The following is a 23694-nucleotide window of genomic DNA, read 5'->3' on the forward strand; positions in this document are numbered from 1 at the left end:
TAAGCAGAAGAAAGGAAATAATAGAAAATAGAAATCAATGAAATAGAAAACAAATTGTCGGCCAGGCACAGTGGCTCATGCCTGTAATCTCAGCACTTTGGGAGGCTGAGGTGGGTGGATCACCTGAGGTCAGGAATTTGAGACCAGCTTGGCCAACATGGCAAAACCCCATCTCTATTAAAAATACAAAAAGTAGCTGTGCATAGTGGCGGGCACCTGCAATCCCAGCTACTCGGGAGGCTGAGGCAGGAGCATCACTTGAACCAGGGAGGCAGAGGTTGCAGTAAGCCGAGATCGTGCCATTGCACTCCAACCTGGGTGACAAGAGCGAAACTCTGTCTCAAAAAAAAAGACAACAAATTGGCAGTAGGAAATAACAAGACCAAAAGTTGGTTCCTTAAAAAGATTAGTAAAATGCGTAGACCTCTAGCAATATTGATAAAGAAAAAAAAAAGGAGCATAAATTACCAATATCAGGAATGAAAAGGGAACATTTCTTTACAGATTCTACAGATGTCAAAAAGGTAGGAAGATATCACAAACAATCTTATATAGACAGATTTGAAATTTTAGATGAAATGGACAAATTATTAAATACTTTATTTAAATTGGCATAAAAAATTAACTTGAAGAAATACAGTATCTAAATACTGTTTTTATCTGTTAAGTAAATTGAATTCAGTATTTAAAATTTTGGCTGGGCATGGTGGCTCATGCCTGTAACATCAGCACTTCAGGAGGCCAAGGCCAGAGAATCATTTAAGGCCAGGAGTTCAAGACCCTGTCTCTACAAGAAAATTTTAAAAATTAGCCAGGCATCGTGGTGTGCACCTATAGTCCTAGCTACTCAGGAGGTAGGAGGATCGGTTGAGCCTAGGAGTTCAAGGTTGCAGTGGGCTGTGATTGTGCCACTGCACTCCAGCCTGGGTGATCAAAACCACAATGAGATACCATCTCACACCAGTTAGAATGGCAATCATTAAGAAGTCAGGAAACAACAGGTGTTGGAGAGGATGTGGAGAAATAGAAACACTTTTACACTGTTGGTGGGATTGTAAACTAGTTCAACCATTATGGAAAACAGTATGGCAATTCCTCAAGGATCTAGAACTAAATGTACCATATGACCCAGCCATCCCACTACTGGGTATATACCCAAAGGATTATAAATTATTCTACTACAAAGACACATGCACACGTATGTTTATTGCAGCACTATTCACAATAGCAAAGACTTGGAATCAACCCAAATGTCCATCTGTGACAGACTGGATTAAGAAAATGTGGCACATATACACCATGGAATACTATGCAGCCATAAAAAAGGATGAGTTTGCATCCTTTGCAGGGACATGGATGCAGCTGGAAACCATCATTCTTAGCAAACTATCACAAGAAGAGAAAACCAAACACCGCATGTTCTCACTCATAGGTGGGAACTGAACAATGAGATCACTTGGACTCGGGAAGGGGAACATCACACACTGGGGCCTATCATGGGGAGAGGGGAGGAGGGAGGGATTGCATTGGGGAGTTATACATGATATAAATGATGAATTGATGGGTGCTGACGAGTTGATGGGTGCAGCACACCAACATGGCATAAGTATACATATGTAACAAACCTACACGTTATGCACATGTACCCTAGAACTTAAAGTATAATAAAAAAAAAAAAAAACTGACTGGGCACTAGCCAGGGATTTCAGAATTGAGTCAATTTACCATATAATTCAGTATAAAGTGTATTCACTTGGAAAATATATTTTTCACTATAAAAAAAAAATTCTACAAAGAAAACCAGGTCTACCTGACTTCACTGATGAATTCTTACAAATATTTAAAGAAGAAATAACCCCAGTGTTACTCAAACTCTTCAATAGAATACAAGTTGTTTTATGAGATCATCGACGCCTTAATGCCAAGACCTGGCAGCTATATTTTGAGAGAAGATATTTATAGAGCAGTATCTTTCATGAACCTAAATGTGTTACTTGGGAATATAGGAACTCTCAAAGAATCTATAGACAAACTATTATAATTAATAAGCAAACTTATACGAGCAACCAACAGTTAGAAAGTGAAATATTTTAAATACCGTTTACAATAGAATCAAACAAATCAAATTTAAGTCTTGTAAGATCTTTACACAGGAAACTATAAAACAGACAGAGAAGCAAGATGTAATAGGTAGTCATAGATTGGAAGACTTGGTATTGTAAAGATACCATTTCTCTCCAAATTGATCTATAGATTAAATGGAATCCTAATAAAATCTCGGGATTTGTGTACATGATGGAAGGAGGGACTAACAAGTTGATTCTAAAATTCACATAGACATGAAAAGGACTAAATAGTCAAGGCAATCTTGAAGAACAAAGTTGTAAGACTTTATCAGATAACAGGATTTATTATAAAGCTATGGTAATTACAGTGTGGTAATGGTGCAAGGATAGACAGATCTGTGGAACATAATTGAGAGCCCAGAAGCAATCCCATATGTATATAATTAATTAATGACAACAGCAACATCCACCACAGTAGGTGAGGGATGGATTTTTCATTGAATGGTGCCTGTTGTGTGTGGAAGGGGCAGGGAATGAATCCTTGACCCCTTACCTCACAACATATACAAAAATCACTTCTAATAAGTTTCTAGTTGGATTATAGAGCTAAATGTGAAAGAAAAATTTAAGGAGAAACTGGAAAACACCTTTATAATCTTGGAGTAGGTAATGATCTGAAAAGGAAGGAGAAGGTTGAATAAATTGGAGTTTATGAAATTAAAAACTTCTCTTCATTAAAAGACATTATTATGAGAATGAAAAGACTAGTCGCAGAGTGAGAATACATATTTGTAATACATGTATTCAACAAGGGACTTGTAGAGCTCTTACAGATCAATAGGAAAAAACAAATAATCAAATTTCAAAAAGGATAAAATACTTCAATAGGCACTCCACAAAAGAAACTATCCAAAGGCCAATATGCATCCACCTATTTTATTTACATCAAATGAGTGCAAATTAAAGCCACAATGAGATACTGGAGACCTCTCAGTATCTTGAGACCCCTCCCTACATCCCCACTGAAATGGCTAAAACTGAAAAGATTGAGAATATCAAGTATTGATGATGTGAAGACACTGAAACGCGTATGTTTTTGGTAGGTGTGTATATTTTTACAGCTGTTTTGGAAATCAGTTTGGCTGTATATTCCAAAAGGTGATTATATACCCTCTGACCCAGCTGTTCCTAGGTATACACCCAACAGAAATTTATATATATGTTCACCAAAAGACACAAATGGACAAGAATGTTCATAGTAGCATCATTCTTTGTTGTTGTTGTTGTTGTTGTTGTTGTTGTTGTTGTTGTTGTTGTTTTTGAGACGGAGTCTCGCTCTGTCTCCCAGACTGGAGTGCAGTGGCCGGATGGATCTCCGCTTACTGCAAGCTCTGCCTCCCGGGTTTACGCCATTCTCCTGCCTCAGCCTCCCGAGTAGCTGGGACTACAGGCGCCCGCCACCTCGCCCAGCTATTTTTTTTGTATTTTTTAGTGGAGACGGGGTTTCACCGTGTTAGCCAGGATGGTCTCAATCTCCTGACCTCGTGATCCGCCCGTCTCGGCCTCCCAAAGTGCTGGGATTACAGGCTTGAGCCACCGCGCCCGGCCGTAGCATCATTCTTAATAGCCCAAATGTCCATCGAAATAGAATGGGTAAACGTTTCTTGTATCTACATGGATGGTCATATATCGAGCATAATATCGAGCAAAAGAAGCCAGATAAGTGCATGTAAGTACAAATAATTACATAGTATATGAATAAAGTTCAAAAACAAGCAGAACAAATCTTAGAAGTCATAGTAATTACTTTTACTGGGATAGCGAATGGGAAGGGGCATAAGGTGGGGGACTTCTGCTTGTTGTAATAATCTGTTTATTCTGATAGGGCTGCAGGTGATACAATCTATGAAAAGTTGTCAAGATGTACACTTACAATTTGCATAATTTTTGTTTTATGCTCTATTTATTTTGGAGACAGTCTTCTCTGTCACCCAGGCTGGAGTGCTGTGGCACGATCTTGGCTCACTACAGCCTCCGCCTACTGGGCTCAAGCAGTTCTGCCTCAGCCTCCCAAGCAATCCCATGTGTATATAATTAATTAATGACAACAGTGGCATCCACCACAGTAGGTGAGGGATGGATTTTTCATTGTATGGTGCCTGGTTGTGTGTGAATGTGCCTGGGACTACAGACACATGCCACCATGCCTGGCTGAATTCTTTTCTTGTATTTTTTTTAAGTAGAGATGGGGTTTCACCATATTGGCCAGGCTGCTCTCAAACTCCTGACCTCAAGTGGTCCACCCACCTCAGCCTCCCAAAGTGCCAGGATTACAGGTGTGAGCCACTGCACCCAGCCATTTGTTTTGTACTTTAAGTTTACTTAAGCCCTTCACTCCCTCAACGACCTGAAGGACTGTATTATTTTTCTCTACATTCCCTATACGCAAACCATATAGATGGTATGCTTCTACCCCCGCCACTCTATCAAAAGGGCTCTACTAGGTCACTAATAACTTCCATGTTGTCAAAAAACTTGGGCATCTTTTACATTCTCATTTAATCCCAGTAACATATAGGTGCATCTTTTTTTTTTTTTTTTTTTTTTTTTCTTGAAATAGTCTGACACCATGCACTCCTGGCTCTCTGCCTACCTGTGTTCATGTCCTCTTTGCAGTCTCCTCCTCTACTCATCTTCTAACTGTTGAGTTCCTCAGGACACAATTCTAACTCCTTTTAACCTGTTATCTCTCCCTAGGTTATACCTTACATTCATGCTTTAAAATACTATCTACTATACTTGCTGGAAACTCCTAAACTCCTATCTCCATCTCAGACTTTTCTTCTGTGTACAGAGTACAACTTGATATTTTATCTCAAAGCCATCTTAAAATGAACATGCCTAATCTTAATACTTTTTCTACTTCTACATTTCGAGTATTCCTTATCTCCATAAATGACAACTCAGTCTACTGATTTCTTCGTTAAAAATCTTGGGCTCATTCTTGAGACCTCTTACTACTCCCCTTACCCTTCAACACACACCCCTATCCAGACCACTGCACGATTCTATTGATTCTACCTCCTAAATATATCTTGGATTCACCCTCTTTGCTACATCTCCACTGTTGTATCCTTTTCTAAGCCACCGTCATGCTACGGAGGACTGGTGGACTATTGGAGTAACTTCCCTACTGATCTTTATAGATCCATTCTCTTTTTTTCTCCCCCCCCAAGACAGAGAGTCTCACTCTGCTGCCCAGGCTGGAGTGCAGTGGCATGTTCTCGGCTCATTGCGTCCTCTGCCTCCCAGGTTCAAGCAATTCTCCTACCTCAGCCTCCCACATAGCTGGGGCCATGGGTGTGCACCACCATGCCCAGCTAATTTTTGTATTTTTAGTAGAGACGGGATCTCACCATGTTGGCCAGGCTTGTCTCGAACTCCCAATCTCAAGTGATCCACCTGCCTCAGCCTCCTAAAGTGCTGGGATTCAGGTGTGAGCCACCACACCTGGCCTCTAGATCCATTCTTACGCATTCATTCTTTACACAGAAGTCAGAATGACCCTTTAGAAAGCATAAATGTCACATCATGCCCCTCCTTAAAATTCCTCCTTAAAATTCCTCAGAGGTTTACTCCTATACTTTGGGGAAAACCCGGATTTCTGACATAGCCCTAATTCTGTTCAGGATTTGGTTCCTGTCTACCTGCGTTTGTTGCTTTCCTCTCTGGCTCGTTTTTCTCCAGCCACAAGCTGCCTTTCACTTCCTCCAAAGCATCAAGTTCTCTCTCACCCCTGGGCCTAATAAGCTAGTTCCTCAGTATGCAACGTACTTACTTAACATTTAGCTCTCAGGTTATGTGTTCCTTCTTCAAAGAGGTCCCCTGTCTAAATGAACTCTCCCCTGTTATTCTATAGCTTTCTGTTCTTTTCCTTCAGGGCATTTTAAACAAATTTAAAGTTTATTTATTAGTATATTTGCTGAACATCTTTCACCTCCAACTCTAGTTTTTCATGAGGGAAGAGACAATTTGTTCACCATTGTATTGCTGGTATCTTAACCATGTACCTGGTACATATTATTGAAAATATGTAATGAGTAAGAAAATAGATCATGCCATCCTAGGTAAACTACAAGTAGGGAAGTACTTCATAGGTGTGTCCTGTGCCCTGAGAGCATGAAGGAGTTGCTTGTTTCCTCTGGTTTGGTACTTTATTTCTTAAAAATTCCTCTTTGAAAAAGGGACCAAGTAATCACTGTACTGCCTGGAGACAAGTTTTTGATGATTAGTCAGTCTTCTCAGTGCTAAGCTAAATTGGCCATGTGTACAGATTTTATTTAAGCCCCCAGAGAGGAATGCACCTGCCTATATTTTTTAGATTGAAACTTTTTTTTTTTCTTTTTTTTGAGATGGAGTTTCACTCTTGTTGCCCAGGCTGGAGTGCAGTGGCGTGATCTCGGCTCACTGCAACCTCTGCCTCCCGGGTTCAAGAGATTCTCCTGCTTCAGCCTCCTGGGTAGCTGGGATTACAGGCATCCACCACCATGCCTGGCTAATGTTTGTATTTTTCTAGTAGAGATGGGGTTTCACCATGTTGGCCAAGCTGGTCTTGAACTCCTGACCTCAGATGATCTGCCCACCTCAGCCTCCCAAAGTGTTGGGTTACATGCGTGAGCCACTGTGTGCAGCCCTAGATTGAAACTCTTTACAAGTAAAGGTAGAGAGTTCTCAGTAGCAGTCTTGCATAACTTGTCTTCTTTTCTAGAACTGCAATTTTGTTCATTTTTTTGAGACAGGATCTTGCTCTGTGGCCCAAGCTGGAGTGCAGTGGCACGATAACTCACTGCAGCCTTGAACTCCTAGGCAAAAATGATCCTCCCGCCTCAGCTTCCCAAGTAGCTTAAGACTGCAAGCACATACCACCACACTAAGCTAGGTTTTTAGTTTTAATTTTTTTTTTTTTTTTAGAGACAGGATCTTGCTGTGTTGTCCAGGCCAGTCTCAAACTCCTGGGCTCAAGTGATCTTCCCACCTTAGCCTCCCAAAGAGCTGGGATTATAGGTGTGAGCCACTGCACCCAGCCAAACTGCAATTTTAAAAAAACATATAAGGGCCCTACAAAGGAAAGGTAGTCTAATCGCATTTGGTTACTCCTAAGATTTACAATATTGTTTGTAAATATTACTAGCTATTTTAGTCACATAAATATGCCATAATGCAACCATAGTAAGTATATGACATGCCTTTTAATCAGAATAATCAGAATAACACAAAAAATGACCATACTTCACAATATTAATGTATTCACGTGTTTTATAAGTTATACACATCTATTATGATTTGATATTACAAGATACTCTGCATTTTCTTATGTAGCTTATGTTTGCTTTCTTCATCCTAGGTATAGTTTTTAATTAAATTATTGTTTTTGAAGCTGATTTTAGTACAATAAGATGTTTAATTGCACATTTGATAGAAAATTATAAACACAACAATTTGAAACAGCTTTCAGGCTACTAGCGTTTCCCAAAACCCATAAAAAAAAGTCTGTTTACTGCCAAATTTAAACCAGATAAATTTCATTTCAAGAGAAAATGTTTTCGAGGTTTTTTTTTTTTTTTTGAGACGGAGTCTCCTCTGTCGTACAGACTGGAGTACAGTGGCGCGATCTCGGCTCACTGCAAGCTCCACCTCCCAGGTTCACGCCATTCTCCTGCCTCAGCCTCCCAAGTAGCTGGGACCATAGGCACCCGCCACCACACTGGCTAATTTTTTTGTGTTTTTAGTAGAGACAGGGTTTCACCGTGTTAGCCAGGATGGTCTTGATCTCCTGACCTCGTGATCCACCCACCTCGGCCTCCCAAAGTTCTGGGATTATAGGCGTGTGCCTCCGCGCCCGGCTGTAGGTTTGGAGTTCATTATAAAGAAAAACTTTCCAATTGTCAGAGCTATTGAGAAGTGGGAGTAGACATTCCCAAGAGACTTTCAGGTTGGGGGCTGAGCCTCCGTTGTATGGTTGGACTCAGTGGTCTTTATGGGACCTTCTAATCCTGGAATTCTCATCTTAATCAATGCTGCTTTTTTTAATTTACTTTCTAAAACTGTGGCATATACTGTAAAGTATAAAAATCAATGAATTTTTACATAGATATATATATGTGCCTGTGAATATTTTCATCACTCTGGGAGGCTCTTCAGTCATTACCTTCTCTCTCCCCACCAGAGATAACCACTATTCTGATTTCTGTCACTATACAGTTGTTTTACTTGTTATTGAGCTTCATATAAATGTATTCATAGAATATTTATTCTCGTGGGTCTGGCTTCTTTTGCTCATGATTGTATCTATGAGCTTCAACCGTGTTGCATGTAGCAATGGTTCAATCTATATAGTATTCCATTGATTTCATTGTAAGACTATATCATAACATATCCATGCTACTGTTGATGGACACATGGGTTGGTTCCACTTTGAGGTTATTATTTAAAAAGCTGCCATGAACATTCTCATACATGTGTTCTGTTGGTTATATACACTCATTTCTCACTAGGAATGGAGTTGCTGGTTCATAGGATAGGTGTGTTTTAACAGGTATTGCTAAATAGTTTTCCAAAGTGATTGTCCCCATTTAGATTCCCAGTAGCATCCTAAGAGAATTTCTGTTCTTCTTCATCCTTGGTACCTCTGTGTATTGTCATTTTTTTTTTTTATTTTAGCCATTCTGGTGGGTATATAATACTAACTCTTTTTCTATAGCTATTGATAATTTGGATAGTCTCTTTATGAAGTGCTTGCTTTGTATTTAACCCCCCTTTTTTAAAAAATGGATAATTTATTTTTAATCTTAGTGATATTTAGGAGTTCTTTGTATATTCTAAATATGAGTCTTTAGGGAATATATGTATTACAAATATAATTTCCCAGTCTGTAACTTGCCTTTTTACTCCTTTAACATGATCTTTTGATGAACAGACATTCTTAACTGGAGTGGACTCCAATTTGTCACTTTTCTCTAATGTGGTTAGTGCTTTGTCCTCTTCAAGAAATCTTTGCCTAGCCTAAGATCATGAAGACATTTAGACCGATAATTCTTAAATTGTAGTATTAAACTAGATGATAGCGAACTTTTGTTGGTTTACACACACAAAAAGAACTAAATGGATAGAAATGTACCATTTTCTTCCATAATTTATTTTGAAACTTTGGGTATTAACTATAAATAAGTAGATAATGATACTTAAATCTGAAATTTATTAAATGGGAAAGTGTCAGGATAGGCTAGGTTATTGCTATTTATATTGCTGTGGTAATAAACAACCACAAAATCTCAGTGGCTTTCTTTTCTCACTTATGCTGTTTGTCCAAAGTGGGTCAACATGGGGCTATGCTATTTGTGGTCACTTAGACAACCAGGCTAATGTAAACTCCATCACAATATATACTTTCACAGTCACTGTATTCAGGGGAGGGAAACATGGCAAATTGCTTATAGACTCAGATTTTCTGCCCAGAGGAATCATATGTCACTCACTGTCATTGCCCATGAGTTACATGGGCCTTGTATCTTCTCTGAGGCAGTGAGGAAGTTTCCTCTTATGTTTCTGAAAGGAGATCTAAATATTTTTGAATAGCCATAGTGACTATCACAGTTAAACATGAGTAAGTTACTTAACCCCTCTGTGGATCAGTTTGTTCACTATAAAATAGGAGCTAATGATAATATCTACTTGATATGGTGGATGTGAGGATTAAGTGGCATCATACATGTATAGCTCTTAAAATAGTGCCTGGTACTTAGTAAGCAATAAATTCTTGCTGCAATTATTGCTATCGTTGTTATTAGGCTCTTACTATATGATGACACCATACTACCTGCTTTATTTACACAGATTAGTTCTTGAGATAACTTCTTTATAGTATATACTATTGCTCTTCTTATTTATAGGATAAGAAAACATTGGTTCAGAGCTTTTGACTAGCTTGCCCAAGTTCCACAGCTAATAAGTAAAATATGAGATTTGAATCTAGGCAGTCTGACTCCAGAGCCCTCAATATAAACTGAGACTCCCTCCCAGATAGCAAATAAATATGAACAGAATTCAGAAATGCATACCATGCTTAGAGAACTCTGTGTTTGTGTACATATATGTTTATGGTTGTGATTTTATATTGAATTTTTAATACATTCCTATTTTCTGCTAGTTTGTTAGTGTTTCTAGTTCATATAATTAAATACACTGTTTCTCGGTATTCTATGTAGTCTGACAACTAAACAGATTTGAAGGTGATTTTGTTCTTCATCAACAGGTGAAAAAACTTGAGCCAGAGTCATTTAGTGATCCCAGAAACCAGTTAGTTGGTAGCATATCCTGAACTCAAAGTCAGATTTCTTGACTTCGATTCAGAGCTCTTCCTACTGCCTCAGGTTGTCTCCTTGTAGTTTATACTGCACATCATCCTTTATCAAATATTTGAGAGGCTTTTTCTCCCCAAATTTTGAGTGAATTTGTTGTAGAAATCACAGGTAAGCTATTTTTCTTCATAGCTCACATTACTACGTCTTGATTGTAATTTATCAATTTTGTCTTTTAAATATTCTAATGTTACTAAACACCCAGGGCCAAATTAAATATTTGGAGAGAGTTTCTAGTAAGAATAAATGCCTCCAGAGAAGAGTCTGTGGAAAAATGTTGTAATGATGAGCTTAAGAGTACCAATAACTTTTCTTTTTCATATAAGGCAATTTAGAGTCCAATTTCTGAAGGCACAGAGATGCCACTGGAATTAGAAATGAATCGAATACATTACATTTTAGGTTTATCTTAAGGTATATTGGCAAGAAGTAAAACAACAACTTAGCAAAAGCTTGTTACTTTTCCTGCCAGTGGCATAAGAATGTACATATAACAATCTCAGATGTATTGTAATTTTCAGAGTTAAACCTCTTAAGGAAATGCTCATTTTCATGGTCTGTTTTCCCATAATTAAATGGTATTCTTGTTTGGTAATTTCAGTGTATTTTCATGTAACTTATCTGGAAAGTTAACAGGATATAAATTGAGTTACAACTTCTCAATCTATTGCTATATAGTGGAGATATTCAACAAGGAAGTCACAACACTTTTTTCCCCTCAGTATCAAAATATGTCAGTTATCTGTCAAGAAAATGAACTGAATCTGTGCTGTGTGTTATTGCACTCATGGGGAAATATTGTATTGAGGCTACATGATCCTTCTTCTGGCCTCATGCAATTTAAAACATTAATTTTTGTTAAATACTGCTTTATAAAACTGAATGCAGAATTTAAGAGAATTTTTAATATAAAGCATGAGGTTTATAAATTGTGCCCTTACTCTGCCTGTTAAACATGCTTACTCTTCTCTGCCCTATAGTGCTAATTCTGATGAGAAAGAGAAAGAATATATCATTAGCAACTATCTTTAAGGCATTTTTTCAGCGATAAGCTAGAAACTCTTTGTTTGTTTGTTTGTTTTTGAGACGGTGTCTTGCTCAGTCACCCAGGCTGGAGTTAGAAACCCTTCTAATGGTATTTGTCTGGAAAGGGGAGTATGGAGAGTCTGGCAAAAAGGGAATTTTCGCTCTACGTGTAGCCATATTTTTTTGAAAAGGAAACTATCCAAGTATTGCATGTGAAATTAAAATTTGATTTTAAAACATCTGTGATCCTTGATGGTACTTTTCCTCTTTCTTTAAAGTAACATAACCATACTGCTGAAGGTTGAGTTTAAAACAAAGATTGGAAAGTAATTGTTCATAATTTCACCACCCTGACGTAACTACTTTGAACTTTTTTGTTTTTGTTTTTGTTTTCGAGACAGAGTCTTGCTCTGTCACCCAGGCTGGAGTGCAGTGGTGCGACCCCAGATCACTGCAACCTCCACCTCCTGGCTTTAATCGATTCTCGTGCCTCAGCCTCCAGAGTAGCTGGGATTATAGACTCCTGCCACCACATCCGGCTAATTTTTGTGTTTTTTGTAGAGACAGGGTTTCACCATGTTGGCCAGACTGGTTTTGAACTCCTGACTTTAAGTGATCTGCCCACCTCAGCCTCCCGACACTTTGAACATTTTGATGTTTTTCCTTTCAATCTTTTTTCTTATGTATCTGTTGTTGTTGTTGTTGTTGTTGTTGTTGTTGTTGTTGTTGTTATTTAGGGGCTCACTCTGTCACCCACACTGGAGTGCAGTGGCATGATCTCAGCTCACTACAACCTGCACCTCCCGGGTTCAAGCCATTCTCCTGCCTCAGCTTCCAGAGTACCTGGGATTACAGGTGCCCACGACCACGCCTGGCTAATTTGTATTTTCAGTAGAGACAGAGTTTCACCATGTTGGCCAGGCTCGTCTTGAACCCCTGACCTCAAGTGATCCACCCATCTCTGCTTCCCAATACTTTGAATGTTTTGATGTATTTCCTTCCAATCTTTTTTCTTATGTATTTATTTGTGATGATGATGATGATGATGATGATGATGATGATGACAGGGTCTCACTCTGTCACCTAGGCTGGAGTGCAGTGGCACTGTCATGGCTCACTGCAGCCTCGACTTCCCAGGCTCCAGCAATCCTCCCACCTCAGCCCAGCCTCCCTAGTAGCTGGGACCACAGGCGCGTGCCACCGTGCCCAGCTAATTTTTGTATTTTTGGTAGAGATGAGGTTTTGCCATGTTGCCCCAGCTGGGCTCAAATTCCTAAGATCAAGCAATTCACCTGCCTCAGCCTCCCAAAGTGTTGGGATTACAAGTATGAGCCAATATGTCCGGCCTGTATCTGTTCTTTTAATATAATCCATATATTTTCTCATAAATATTTCATTGATAACTTTGTAATATAATTTTTTAAAATAGCTTTCACATACTTTTATTGTTTGTAGAGCTTGTAAAGAAATATTTGATCCTCACGGTATCCCTTTGAGGTAAATAGAATAAGTTTTAGCCCCATTTTGCATATAAGGATATTGAAGCAGATGCTCTTATAATGCCTCTACTTGGTACTATGGTAGACTTCTGTTCATGACAGAAGTACTTGCTAACACAGGCAAGTGAGTGCATTTAATGTTGAAAGAACAAAACAAATCGTTCTGTAGACTCTTACTCCCTGGACTTAGTCTTTCCTTCCTGGGCTAAGTGAACCTTTGAACAGCAGTAGGCAATGCTGAAAATACAGATTTTGTCAGATTTTAGTAAGTGCTGTAAACACCCAAGAATCTTGAAGTGATATAATGAAAGTTACAGCTAATGTGGTTTTAAACTTGTTTTTTCTTTTTTGTTTCACCTTGAAAAAAAAGAAACAATCAGTAGCTTTTCAACATAAAAGATTAAATCTGGCCGGGCGCGGTGGCTCAAGCCTGTAATCCCAGCACTTTGGGAGGCCGAGACGGGCGGATCACGAGGTCAGGAGATCGAGACCATCCTGGCTAACACGGTGAAACCCCGTCTCTACTAAAAAAATACAAAAAACTAGCCGGGCGAGGTGGCGGGCGCCTGTAGTCCCAGCTACTCCGGAGGCTGAGGCAGGAGAATGGCGTAAACCCGGGAGGCGGAGCTTGCAGTGAGCTGAGATCTGGCCACTGCACTCCAGCCTGGGCGGCAGAGCGAGACTCCGTCTCAAAAAAGAAAAAAAAAAAGATTAAATCTAACTACTTGTTCCGAATTACTATGGTAGGGTGAGAACTGAGACTCTGTGTATGAAAGTTGAAGTCTTATCATATTGAGTAGGTTATCAGTGGAGAAATGTTCCTAGGAAACTGTCTTGTAGAACTTAAATGTGTCAAATTTGAATTCTGTGGCTATTTGTAACTTTCTGAAGTCCTGAGCATTGTTACTAGGTTTCAAAGGCAAAATATAGCAAAATAATTCTGAGTTTTTAAATTTCTTTCAGTTTAAACTATAAGGCATGTTACAATTGTGCCTATTCATCTTGTGAGGAAAGCTCTAAATTTCATCTTACTGTTCAGAGTAGTAAAGACCACTAGCTGCTTTGCCTCCCTGTGACTAAAGTTTTCTATCTTCAGCTTTTGGCTGAGGAAATTTCTCTGCCATCGAGTGTCCTCTGTTTTTCTTTTAGGAAATCTTCTAGGAAGAAAATTTAATTTGTAAGTCAGTGATGAAAATGAAAAACACTTTGATGGGATTAATTTCCATTTATTATATTATAGTTTTTATAAATGTTCTTCAATTTTCCTTCTCAAACATGTTGTCTTTTACTTGCAGTCTTCATTGGCTTTTGAGAGGAAAGAAAGAAATATTCTTTCTACCTCCTCTCTTCAGTGTTGTCTCACAGCTGCAGGTTTGAGCTGAAGAGCCATGTAAAATGTAAGAAAATAGAGGAGCAGTGTTCCTTGAACTAATAAGGACCCTTTCCCTGAAATTGTTAACTATGAATTTTATGTTTGAGTTCAGATACTAGGGACCTTTGTTACTTCTGCTTTCTCATACAGTAGTTCCCCTTTATCCATGGGGATACATCCCAAGACCCCCAGTAGGATGCCTGAAACCATGGATAGTAACAAATCCTATACATATGGTATGCATGAATTTCTCTTTCTTCACAATTTCACAGATTTATCTTTACTGTAGATCTTAGCAACCTCAGCATTTGTATTTTTTTTCCTTTTGTTAAGTCGGGAACTTTTACCTTTTTGCTTGAAGAAGCACTTTACAGCTTCTCTTTGGCATATCCAAATCAGCAGCCTTACTGCTCTTCTGCTTTGGGACCATTGTGAAGTAAAATAACACCAGCCCTGCGATACTGCCACAGTCGATCCGATAACCTAGAAGGCTGCTAAGTAACTAATGGGCAGGTAGTGTATACAGCATGGATATGCTGGACAAGGGGAGGATTCCCATCCTGGGTGGGATGGAGCAGGACAGCATGGGATTTCATCACACCACTCCAAACAGTGTACAACTTAAAATTTATGAATTGTTTATTTCTGAAACTTCCCATTTAATATTTTTGGACTATAGTTGACCACAAGTTAACACACCTGGCAAAGCAAAACCACAGATAAGGGGGGACTACCATGTATGCTGATTATGTTGCTTTTCGCACACTCCAGCCTTGAATTATATTGTTTTAGAGCTACCTACCTTAGTATGAATCTGGATTTCCAAACACGTATGGACCCAGAGCTGTGTGGTCCTTCTCAGGTGTTTTCTCGGATGGTGTTTTCTGTTTCCTTCAGCTTTCTAGTGCATCTATGAATTTATTAGGATAATTAACAGTTACTTTAGCTGGTTACCCCACCCATTCAATTCCTGTTTCTCTGTTTTTCTCGTGTATTTAAATAAATACCATTACACACATCAGCCATTACCCTCTTTCCACATCCCCTACTAGATTATGAACTGTAAAATAATAAGGGTTGTTGGGTTTTTTAAATCTTATTTACCTCTGTGTCTTTGATGCGTAACATAGTGACACGTGATAAACTGAAAAACATTGTTTTTCAGCTTTAAAAAAAAACCTCATGTCTCCTCTTGATAAATACATAAATTCCCTTTTCTGATATACCCTGCATGATATACCTTTCATGATATACCTTGGTGTGGTTTTACTCACACCAAGATGTGAGTAAAAAGTATACATATGTATCTTTACCAAACAAGAACATTAACTTTTTGTACTTTGTGTACTTAACAAGCTTGGTTATGTTTTTTGCTTTTTCTCCAAATACAAAATTGACTGTCACTGAAAACACCTTTTCATATATCACGTGGCTTCCTAGAGGGAATAAGGCTTTACTGGCATTCCCTATCCCAGCTTATATGTACCCACCTTTTTACTGTTTCATAGTACACCCATGTCCCAGGAAACTGGGGAAGTACTTTACACTAAGGAAATAATTCCAGGTTTTATTGGATTACTTTAACTCTTAGTTCAGGCACTCGTTCAGAAGTTGTCTTACTTGGGCAATCACCTTCTTGTTTACTAATAATAAAAGCAGTGCTTAGATTGCCTCTGTAGGAAGGGCAACTTGTGACCAACAGGCACCATGAAAAAGCCAATGAGGTGGACTGTGACCTCAAAAGGCAACACTCTGGTTGTAAAACGACAACTTTTGCTTTGGAAGAGAAAGTGTTTTTTATTTTCCCTGCGTTATCACCGTGCTTTACAAAAACTGGTATACTATTCCTAGATATTTTGGTTTTGTGGAGTTTTTTTCTTCACAACACATTTTGTGTCCTAATATTGACAGTTCTCCATCAAGGTTCCATTGAGGGGGCAAAAGGCATATACAGTGATCCAGTTGCCTAGCAAAAAATCTGAACTGTACCAGTTTCTCTTTTGATGATCTAGTACTTCTGTGATTTGTAAGAAAACATCTGATTTAAGTTTCTAAAATTTTTACTTCAAAAAAATTATACCTTCACATAAGGAATTTGGAGAAGAAAATCACAAAGATAGAAGATTAATTTTTGTTTCTAATTCTGGCCTCTTTTTCTCACTTTTTATTTTTCAAAAACAGAGTCTCTATAAGGAAGAAAATAGACTGTAAAATTCTATAAAGCAAACCTACACATCACTTAACACCAAACACCATCTTGGTTACATAATGAAGGTGATCAACAAATGTTTGTTGAAATATAAATTCTCTAGGCATTTGCGTTAGATGGAGCCTGGATTATTTCTTTTGTGGCCAAAATCCCCCACCATATTTAGCTTCAAAAAATTTGCAAGTAGTATATTGTTAGTACAACTCACCCTTTTTTACTAAACTGATTATAAGACTACAATTAAAGTATATGCAGGCCACAGTTTATAGATTCTAGTCCTGGTGTTTTTCCCCAGTTATTTTGAACTTACAAACTAGCTTTACCTTCAAAATATATTAAGAATCTGACCGCTTCTCACCATCTCTACTACTGCTATTCTGATCTAATTCTTTCAGCTGTTTTGTTGCAGTCGCTTCCCAAATAATTTCCTTACTTTCCCTTTTCCCTCACCACCTTCATTCAGTCTGTTCTCAAAATAGCAGCCAGAATGATCCTATAAACTTGTTAAATTTTATGCCTTATCTGCTGAAAACCTTCCAGTAGCCCTAGTTAGCTTTCAGACCTCATCTCCTTTTGCCACTAGTTTAGTCCAGCCACATTTGCCACCTCCTCAGTCACACCAGGTGGACTCCTTTGCTCTAGTTGTTTCCTCTGCTAGGGCCACTCTTTCTCCACATACATGCATAGTTCTTTCATCTCCTTCAGGGCTTTCCTCAAAGATTACCTCAGTGAAGCCTTTCATGGCCTCTGTATATAAAATTGCAGACACCCCCTTTCCTTGAACTGTTCCTAACCTCTTTCCCTGCTCTGTTTTTTCTTGGTACTTCAAACTATGTATCATTATTCATTTTACTTATTTTATCTTGTTTTTTGTCTGTTCCAGTACACTGTGAGCTCTATGAGTGCAAGGATCTTTGCCTGTTTTGATCACTACTGTATTCCCAATGCATAGAAAATGCCCAGGGTGGTAGATAATATTTGTTGAATGAATGGATCAGTTTCTCTATAGTTTGGTTCCTAGGGTAGCCTACCAACATTTTAAAATAAATAATAAGGCTGGGCGTGGTAGCTCACGCCTGTAATCCCAGCACTTCGGGAGGCTGAGGTGGGTGGATCATGATGTCAGGGGTTCAAGACCAGCCTGGCCATGATGGTGAAACTCCGTCTCTACTTAAAAAAAAAAAAAAATTAGCTGGGCGTGGTGGCAGGCACCTGTAATCCCAGCCACTTGGGAGGCTGAGGCAGAGAATTGCTTGAACCAGGAGGTGGGGGTTGCAGTAAGCAGAGGTCAAGCCATTGCACTTCAGCCTGGGCAACAGAGCGAGACTCATCTCAAAAATAAATAAATAAAATAAAATAAAATAAAAATCAATAATAGTCATAGTTATAGGAGCCTGGGCTATCAATTTTAGGTCTAGAGAGCCGTATTTTCTGTCTACCCCCACCCTAGTGCCCAGCCAAACACACCCCTCCTTATGCCCTTCTCTTGAAGCAGCAAGCCTTATATTTAGACCCTAATTGTCTCTCCCTACCCCAATCCTCCCCCAAAACCTAAGTACTTAATTACTCCCAAATTGCCTCTTCTCTCTCCTCATCTTTTTCCCTCTCATCTCTCATATAAAAACCTACGGCAAAAGAGTTTTTAACTGAACCCCAGTTAACTGCCTGGCAGGATTAGCCAGTGTTCTCATTCCCACTGTAAAACATATTGATTAATGTCCACAGCCTACTGATTGCTTTTAGCTAAACGTTCACAGCTGGTAGACTACTCTCTAGTAAGCCTCTTTTCCTTCCTCCAGTTAAATTGTATGCATATCAAAGTCAGTTGTGTTTATTCCCAAACCTGTTTATACCAGTTCTCTGGCATAATAAAATATATAATTATAATATTCTAAATATATAATATGGTAATTTAAAAATGAATGAATGTTATATTTTAGAGCGCTTTTAGATTCACAACAAAAGTGAGCAGAAAGTACAGAGACTTCCCATATATTCCCTGTCCCCCCGACAGCCTCCCCCACTATCAATATCCCTGGCACCAGAATGCTGCATTTGTTACAATCAATGAACTGATATTGACACATCATCACCATAGTTGACATAGTGTCCATCACTCTTGGTGTTGGACAATCTGTGACTTTTGACAGATTTATAATGACATGTATCCACCATTGTATCACATAGAAAGTTTCACTGCCCTAAAAATCCGGGGTTCCACCTATTCATCCTACTCCCCTGGCAACCACTAATCTTTTTACTGTCTCCATAGTTTTGCCTTATCCAGGATGTCAGATAGGTAGCTGGATTCACAACATGTGGGTGGGGTTTTCCTTATCCAAAATGCCTGGGACCAGAAGTGTTTCAAGCTTCAGATTTTTTCAGATTTTTGAGTATTTGCATACACATAATCAGATAATGTTGGGAATGAGACCCAAGTCTAAACAGGACATCCATTTATGTTTTATCTATTTACCTTACACATGGCTTGAAGGTAATTTTATAACAATGATTTTGGCCGGGCGCGGTGGCTCAAGCCTGTAATCCCAGCACTTTGGGAGGCCGAGACGGGCGGATCACGGGGTCAGGAGATCGAGACCATCCTGGCTAACACGGTGAAACCCCGTCTCTACTAAAAAATACAAAAACTAGCCGGGCGAGGTGGCGGGCGCCTGTAGTCCCAGCTACTTGGGAGGCTGAGGCAGGAGAATGGCGTGGACCCGGGAGGCGGAGCTTGCAGTGAGCTGAGATCCGGCCACTGCACTCCAGCCTGGGTGACAGAGCGAGACTCCGTCTCAAAAAAAAAAAAAAAAAAAAAAACAATGATTTTATTAAGTTTGTATATGAAACAAAGTTTGTGTACATTGAACCATGAGAAAGCAAAGGTGTCACTCAGCCAGCCACATGTACAGTCTGTGATTGTTTGGCATCACCATTATTTCTGATTCTGAATTCATGTGCTACCAATAAGCAAATCATTTTCTTACACTGATTTGCACATAAGCACTTAACAGTAAAAAATGTGACATACCATTATTATAGTGAAAAATAATGTGTTCGGGGTAAGCAGCACAGTAGTATCACCAGTGCTCCTGTGCCAGCTGTTAACAACAAACAATGGCAAGTTGAATAAACTAAATATCATGTGCCAGTGTTTTTATTGTGACCCGTGACGTGAAGTCCCATGTGGAATTTTTGTGTTTTGTATTTTCATACAATGAAAGAGAGCTCTTGTTTCACATCCTTGCCAGCATTTGGTGGTATCAGTGTTTGGGATTTAGAGCATTCCAATAGGTGTGTAGTGGTAGCTCGTTATTATTTTAATTTCCTCTTGGGTCATCAAGTGGGCACTCAGGAAATTTCAGATTTTGGAGCATTTTGAATTTCTGATTTTCAGATTAGGGATGCTCAATTTATATAGTCTTTTCAGATTCACTTCTTTCACTTAGTAATATGCACTAAGTTTCCTCCATGTCTTTTCATGGCTTCATAACTCATGTCTTTTTAGCAGTGAATAATATTCTGTTATCTGAATGTATCACAGCTTAGCACTCACTTACTGAGGGGCATCTTGGTTATGCCCAAGTTTTGGCAATTATGAATAAAGCTACTCTAAACATCTGTGTGCAGGTTTTTGTGTGGACATACGTTTTCCATTCATTTGGGTAAATACTAAGCTAAGAAGTGCAATTGCTGGATTGTATGGCAAGAGTGTGTTTAATTTTGTAAGAAACTGCCAAACTGTTTTTTGAAATGTCTATACTGTTTTGTATTCCCACATAACGAAGGAGAGTTCCTGTTGCTCCAAATCATTGTCAGCATTTAGTGGTGTCAGTGTTTGGGATTTTGGCCATTCTAATAGGTGTGGAGTGGTAGCTCATTATTGTTTTAATTTGCAGTTATAGTTGGCCCTATGTATCCTTGGGTTCTGCATCCACAAATTCAATCAATTTGGGGTGGAAAATACAATATTCGAGAGACACAGAACCTGTGGGTACAGAGCCGACTTTTTGTAGTCATGGGTTCTGCAGGGCCAATTGTGGGACTTAAGCATCTACAAATTTTGGTATACATGGAAAATGAAATGGGCAGAATCCCACCTCTCAATTCTGAGGTGTATGGTTGGAGAGGGAGTGGTGGGGAAGGAATACGCTGCATCTCTATGAGAAGACTTAGGGAAGTGAGGTTAGCATGTGTAAACTAAGAAAAGGGTGCTTGAAAAGAGCCAACCCCAGAAACTGGAAGTACAAATGTGCTTCCAGCACTGTCCAACACATTTGGAATAACATAGTCACATTGGTGTGATCATCCCTATTATTGGGAAAGATTACTAGAGCAATCTTAGTTGAGGAACATTTCTTCAGTTCCACCTAATTTCCTTTGTTCTGGCCATATATTGACCATAGCAATGTTCTGACTATGATCTGGCCTACTAGATGACTACAGAGAGAGAATGTGTTCACTGGCCAGTAAGTATCTGGTGCGCTTAATATAATTCTCATTACAATCTTTGTAATCATTAAAATATTTTAAATTGGCACTCTTTTATATATCAATTTTTTTCAGTGAGTGGTTAGTGTTAGAGGGAATTTTGGGATTTTCAAAGCTCAGGACTAGACCCTGGTTCAAAGTGTAAGTGGCAAAGTAATACCATTTTTGTGAGGCTTCCTGGTAGAAGCTGGATAAGTCCCCTCTACTAAGAAACATCTGCATGATAGACCTGTTTATATAAAGTGCAGTGAAGAGCCAAAGTTGTATATTGCTTTGCCTTTGAACAAATTTCTCTTCTTTCCCCTTCTAGAGCAGCATTCATCACATTTCTTAAGTGCTTTGCATAAAATTTCAAAGTTCACTGTGACCCCTCTACTGGGACATCATCAGGCACAGATGCTACATATGAAGGGCTTTTGGCAATCAGTGGCTTGGTAGCCATGATTCCATTTGAATCACTCCCTCGTGGACCATATGAAACACATTCTCCCAGGATCCCAGACATATTATTGGGAATCCAACTTACTGGACTAGTTTAGAGGCTTCTGTATTTCCAACTTACTGGACTAGTTTAGAGGCTTTTGGGTTTCACTGCACTTTTCTTCATTTCCTTCTTTTGTTGATCTTGGCCCCTTAACCTTCCACCCACTTTATTACTCATTTCTTAGGGACCCGACTACTCAGTAACACTGAGAAAAATGTATCTGAAACCGTATGGATTTGAGTACAGCAAACTTAAGAGAGGGGAAATAAAAAAGGAAAAAATGTGTGTTCTCTGAACTTCCTTTGTTTATATGATCTGTTTATATGTTGTTAAGGTTATGTTATCCAGCTGCCTCCCCACATTTCAGAAATGACTAAAGATATCTGGAAAACACTCTAACAGGGTCATGTTGGCATAGTGAATGAAAAGACACTTCATTTGTCCCCTCACCAGACAATATATCTTCTATTGAGGCATAGGAGCAATGCCAAAAGCTTTAAATGCTGAATCTCAAGGTTCTTGAAAGGCCCTTGACTTCTAGGGATTCTTTTAGAAAGAAACTAGTCAATGCCAGGCGCGGGGGCTCACACCTGTAATCCTAACACTGTGGGAGGCCAAAGCAGGCAGCTCACTTGAGGCTAGGAGTTCAAGACCAACCTGGCCAACATGGTGAAACCCCATCTGTACTAAAAATACAAAAATTAGCTGGGCATGGTGGCACATACCTGTAATCCCAGCAACTTGGGAGGCTGAAGCACAAGAATCACCTGAACCTGGGAGGCGTGGGCAACAGAGCGAGACTGTGTCAAAAAAAAAAAAAAAAAAACCAGTCAAGTGAGTTCCTTAAGGTATATACCTGGCCATTTGAATGTTTGCTCACTGTGGATAGTCTATATGGTATCTAACAGATATTACAGTTTTCTTTTCGTAGAATGAACATTGGCATTGGTGTGAGGTGATGTTAGCAGCCGTTAAAGCTCAGGCTTTAATCTGGCATTTGTATAATGTGAATTAAAACTTAAGTACACTTGAGTCAGAGTTATTCAGTAAAACATGTAGAATGGAATTTTGTGGCATTTATTAGAGCTATTCCACTTGTTAATACCTTATCTTGAAGGAACTGAAAAGAGGTAGCAAGTGTTCCTGCAGTAGAATAAAGTGCTTACTCTGGTTGAGTGAGAAGTTCCTCTCTACCTTGCATGCTCTGCCCACTGTAATGGGTAATATTTGTACAAAGATGTGTTTTTCCCATCAAGCTATTTATGGAACTTGGCCTGCTAAATCGTAAACTTAGAAGTGAGAATAAGTAAGAATAAGGAATAAAACATCAATGTTATCTTTTGGAAATAAATCACTCCATTGAACATGGAGAATGTGGTCTTCATGTCATCGGCATTTTCTTCGTATTTCCGCTTCGGTGGAATGATCCTGGCTCTACTTTGCTGCTGTGCTTTCCTTTTAATTGCTGTTTCACTAGGTCTCCTTAGCAGCAGCACCTGAAATAACTCCTGAGGCAGCTCCTAAGTGAATTCTCATAATTTGCTTCTCAATTCTCCCAGTTGATTGAGGCACTCTTTTTCTTTTTTTTTTTTTTTTTTTTTTTTTTTTGAGACGGAGTTTCGCTCTGTCGCCCAGGCTGGAGTGCAGTGCCGGATCTCAGCTCACTGCAAGCTCCGCCTCCCGGGTTTACGCCATTCTCCTGCCTCAGCCTCCCGAGTAGCTGGGACTGCAGGCGCCCGCCACCTCGCCCGGCTAGTTTTCTGTATTTTTTAGTAGAGACGGGGTTTCACCGTGTTAGCCAGGATGGTCTCGATCTCCTGACCCCGTGATCCGCCCGTCTCGGCCTCCCAAAGTGCTGGGATTACAGGCTTGAGCCACCGCGCCCAGCCGAGGCACTCTTTTTCTTGAGTGCTTTGCAGTTCTACGTAAGTGGCTGATGTTTGGGGTCACTGCTGAATGTTTTGTTTGAATATCCCTTTCATGATGAAGGGAAGGCTGCTGCTTTTAACTACATGGGATGATGCCCTTGGTGGTAAGCCTTGAAAGGCAAAAATATTTTTCATAGTGATATGATAAATGAAATTATTCTTTGTCACTTTGTCCTTTTATCCATTCAGTCTGATAACCTCA

At 39.3% G+C, this 23694-nt stretch overlaps 1 protein-coding gene across 3 annotated transcripts in view; it reads left to right on the top strand.

Annotated features, from left to right (window-relative positions):
* Positions 1-23694, top strand: part of HMG20A (high mobility group 20A) — a 64011-nt gene that overhangs the window by 11818 nt on the left and 28499 nt on the right. The gene's annotated exons all lie outside the window — the stretch shown is intronic.

This window comes from Rhinopithecus roxellana, chromosome 5 (genome assembly GCF_007565055.1).
Source record: "Rhinopithecus roxellana isolate Shanxi Qingling chromosome 5, ASM756505v1, whole genome shotgun sequence".
NCBI lineage: Eukaryota > Metazoa > Chordata > Mammalia > Primates > Cercopithecidae > Rhinopithecus > Rhinopithecus roxellana.